Raw genomic sequence first — 4,863 nt, forward strand, 5'->3', positions numbered from 1 at the left:
GTGTGGCTGGATTGAAGAGTTTTTAGCAAACAGGATACAGCATGTTGTTCTCAATGGAGAGACGTCTACAGACGTTAAAGTAACCTCTGGCGTGCCACAGGAGAGTGTTATGGGACCATTGCTTTTCACAATATATATAAATGACCTAGTAGATAGTGTCGGAAGTTTCATGCGGCTTTTCGCGGATGATTCTGTAGTATATAGAGAAGTTACAGCATCAGAAAATTGCAGCGAAATGCAGGAAGATCTGCAGCGGATAGGCACTTGGTGCAGGGAGTGGCAACTGACCCTTAACATAGACAAAAGTAATGTATTGGGAATACACAGAAAGAAGGATCCTTTATTGTATGATTATATGATAGCAGAACAAACCACTGGCAGCAGTTACTTCTGTAAAATATCTGGGAGTAAGCGTACGGAACGATTTGAAGTGGAATGATCATATAAAATTAATTGTTGGTAAGGCGGGTACCAGGTTGAAATTCATTGGGAGAGTCCTTTGAAAATGTAGTCCATCAACAAAGGATGTGGCTTACAAAACACTCGTTCGACCTATACTTGAATATTGCTCATCAGTGTGGGATCCGTACCAGGTCGGGTTGACAGAGGAGATAGAGAAGATCCAAAGAAGAGTGGCGCGTTTCGTCACAGGGTTATTTGGTAACCGTGATAGCGTTACGGAGATGTTTAGCAACCTCAAGTGGCAGACTCAGCAAGACAGGCGCTCTGCATCGCGGTGTAGCTTGCTGTCCAGGTTTCGAGAGGGTGCGTTTCTGGATGAGGTATCGAATATATAGCTTCCCCGTACTTATACCTCCCGAGGAGATCACGAATACAAAATAAGAGAGATTCGAGCGCTCACGGAGGCTTTCCGGCAGTCGTTCTGCAACCATACGCGACTGGAACAGGAAAGGGAGGTAATGACAGTGGCACGTAAGGTGCCCTCCGCCACACACCGTTGGGTGGATTGCGGAGTATAAATGTAGATTTAGATGTAGATGTAGATCTGTGGATCAACGACTGGATATTAGGGGTGAGCGGCTGGCGCGGTTTTGGCTGCTCAGTGTGGGCAGACAGGTGGCGGTCGTTGCTTCACGACCAGGTTGCGTTAGAGTTATGGAGACGGCCCAGACTGACTCAGATTGGGGGTCACGTGCTGTCCAGCTACTCAAACGATGACGAGCTGGTTGGGCCATGGTTAAATACTGCTTCCCTCTGTTTATTCCACAGTAAGAGTGGTGTTTCTGGTTCGTGAGGAAGCGTCTGAAGCGTGTCGATGTCTGGAAGGTGTGGGGTAACCAGCAGTAGGTCGGCAGATTGTGTCGATTACGCGACGTCGGGCGCTCCTGGTCTCACGACACATGTGCTGATTACGCAGATCAATGAGCAGTGTCTTATGTCTGGCTCTGACTCCATTACGATTCTAGGCTCTGACTTCTGCTTCAAATTCTCCTATTGTTTTGTTCCGCTACACAATGAATGGGCACAATTCAGTTCCAGTGTGACGGACGTAGAGGAATTGCGGGCAGAGTTGAAATGGATTGTAAATCGCGCAGTAGGAAGTATGTGCCGAGGAAGTTAATTAATGATGGAAAATACCCACTGTGATTTAACAACGATATTCTGAAGGTTCTGAGAAATCAAAGACCGTCGGACTCTCGGTTCAAAGGAAAACGGAATTAATGACAGCAGGAAAATTTAGTAGAGGCTTTGATGCACGAAGCACGCAGCTACTACCACCATGACACCTCAGAAAGATATCTTGCCGAGAACTAGAGAAAATGATCCTACGTAAAATCTTTACTAGGGCCAAAGGCTCCTGTTCAGTCACTCGTTGACCAACCTGGTGTGGCAATAGAAGACAGGAAAAGGAAAGGTGAAGTTTTAAATCCCGCATTTAAGAAATCGATCAGGCATTGGAATCATACAAACATACCGTCGTTTGAGCCTCGCACTGATTCCAGTGTTGAGGAGATAGTAATATGCACCCCAGGTGTAGAGAAGCAACTCAAAGAGTTGAAAAAAATTAAATCACCGGCCCAGATGAAATCCCAGATCGATTTTACAAACAATATTGTACGGCATAGGCACCTTACATATTGGGAATTTATCGCGAATCTCTCGCCCAGCGTAAAGTCCAAGCGAGAGAGGAAAAGTGAACGAGACCCCTGTATATAAGAAAGCTAAAGGAAAGGATCCGCAGGATTACAGGCCAATATCTTTCACATCGGTTGGTGCAGAATTTTTCGGATGTAATAAGTTCCCTTAAGACAGAAAACTTTCTGTCCACAAATTAGCTCACTTTTAGAAAACATCGCTCCTCCGAATTTCAGCTTGCACTTTTCTTACCCGATGTCCAGCGAATTATGGATGACGGGACCAGGCGGATTATTATCCCTAGCTTTCCGTAAAGAGCTTGACATCGAACCTCACTGTAGTCTGTTAACTAAGGTATGAGCAAACGGAATAGGTTGCTTTATAAGTGAGTGGTTCTAAGACACCTTAAGTAATCGAACCCAGTACGTTTCCTCCACGACGTGTGTTCATCAGAGATTAGGGTATCGTCGGGAGTGCCCCTACGAAGGTGATAGGACCGCTGTTATTATCGATATATGCAAACGATATGACGAACTGTGTGAGCTGCAATTTGCGGCTCTTTGCTGATGACGTTGTGGTGTACGGGGAGGTGTCGTCGTTAAGTGACTGAAGGTGGAATCAAAGCGGAAAACTTTTTGTCTTCTTCAGCTTCTCCCTCTGCTTGCATGATAATTTTTCATCTATTTAATTTTTTGTTTCGGTTATGTTAGTTACTGAAATGAACGAAATACTCACCTATACAGTTGGTGCGATGAATGACAGCTAATTCTAAACGTAGAAAAATGTAAGTTAATGTAGATGAATAGGTATAGTATTCCCTTAATGTTCGAATACAGCATTAGTAGTACGCTGATCGACAGTCAGGTCGACTAAATATCTGGGTGCAACGTTGCAAAGCGATATGAAAGGGAACGAGCATTTAAGGATTGTAGTAGGGAAGATGAATACTCGTCTTCGGATGATTCTGAGAATTTTAAGAAAGTATGGTTCATCTGTAATGGAGACCGCGTGTAGAACGCTAGTACAATCCATTGTTGAGTACTGCTCAAGTGTTTGTGATCCCCATCAGGTTGGATTAAAGGATTATATCGACACAATTCAGAGGCGGGTTGCTAGATATGCTACCCGTAGGCTCGATCAACACGCAGATATTATGGAGAAGCTTCGGAAACTGAAATAGGAATCGCTGGATGGTGGGCGACGTTCTTCTCGAGGAACTCTATTGAGAAAATTCAGAGAATCGTCATCTGAAGCTGACTACAGAACGATTCTACTGCCGCCAACGTAAATTTCGCGTAATGACCACTAAGATAAGACAAAACGGGGCTCATACGGAGCCATATACGAAGTTATTTGTCCCTCGCTCTATTTGGGAGTGGAACGCGAAGGAAAAGGAACCCTTCACCAGCCACATACTTCCATGTCTAGTACCATTATTTTTATCCAAATCTTGCTTATTTTTGTAACCTTTCGGGTTTTTGTAGTTACGTTTTCTGTTAATTTTTATACATATTACTTGAAATTTATGTTGCTGTTCATCTATATTTTTACCGAAGCCTTAACTCGTGTGGTAACGGCCTTGCCGCAGTGGATACACCGGTTCCCGTGAGATCGCCGAAGTTAAGCGCTGTCGGGCGTGGGCGGTACTTGGATGGGTGACCATCCAGCCGCCATGCGCTGTTGCCATTTTTCGGGGTGCACTCAGCCTCGTGATGCCAACTGAGGAGCTACTCGACCGAATAGTAGCGGCTTCGGTCAAGAATACCATCATAACGACCGGGAGAGCGGTGTGCTGACCCCACGCCCCTCCTATCCGCACCCTCCTTTGAGGATGACACGGTGGTCGGATGGTCCCGGTAGGCCACTCGTGGCCTGAAGACGGAGTGCTTAACTCGTGTCGTAGCACAGATATTCGAACATGAAACGTTTTCGTTATTTCGGTGTTACTAACTACATGCGGCCATATTGGATATGATTTGCCTGATGTAATGAGATGTTATGTTTCTACTCTCTAACGTTTTGGATTATACGAAGTACTGTACACCTATATCAGATATGCAAGCATTATCTACCCTACATTGAGTTTCCAGTGCATACACAAACAGGCCCTGGAGTAACGCATAAACTGTGTACATGAGTATTTCGTTCATTTCAGTAAATAACATACTCAAAACAAAAAGAAAACAAAAAATTAATGTGCGAAAAATTATTCTGCACATTCTGAGAGAAAATGTTTCTGCTTCGACCGGGATACCTTTCGTTTTTGCGGAATATACTGAAAATATACGTTTCTATGTGTTGCCCACTTTCTTACACAATAGTGAAGAATTTGTTCACAGTTCACAAGATTGTTTTCAGTTTGGTAGTGACTTTTTAAAGAAGATTAGATAGCCTTCACACATCTCATGGGACGGCAGAAATAATGTGACCTTAATGTAAGAATCTCCGGTTTATTAAACAGAAGCTCATCTTAACTTCAAGAATGAAAATCAAGTATAAGCCAAGAGGCTCGTTTATTCTTTGTGCGTGATTTGAATTGCTCAAAAAATATTATCTTGTGTGGCAACAAGGAATTAAAGTATGGGAGCTAAAGACGTTTCATTTTAGCATCGAACCTCACTGGGGACAACTTGATAGAGAGAATACTGCATTCCTCTTCTGCAGGTGGGCGTGGCCTCCCACCAGACAGTATGACCTAAACTTGCTGCCAGAAATGTGTACTAGTATACACCCCAATCACCATCTGTAATAATGGTCAAAGTTAGT

General features: G+C 43.9%; 1 pseudogene; it reads left to right on the forward strand.

Annotated features, from left to right (window-relative positions):
* Nucleotides 1-3,666: 3,666 nt before the first annotated feature.
* On the forward strand, nt 3,667-3,783 carry LOC124556931 (annotated as a pseudogene).
* Nucleotides 3,784-4,863: the final 1,080 nt, after the last annotated feature.

This window comes from Schistocerca americana, chromosome X, assembly GCF_021461395.2.
Source record: "Schistocerca americana isolate TAMUIC-IGC-003095 chromosome X, iqSchAmer2.1, whole genome shotgun sequence".
Taxonomy (NCBI): domain Eukaryota; kingdom Metazoa; phylum Arthropoda; class Insecta; order Orthoptera; family Acrididae; genus Schistocerca; species Schistocerca americana.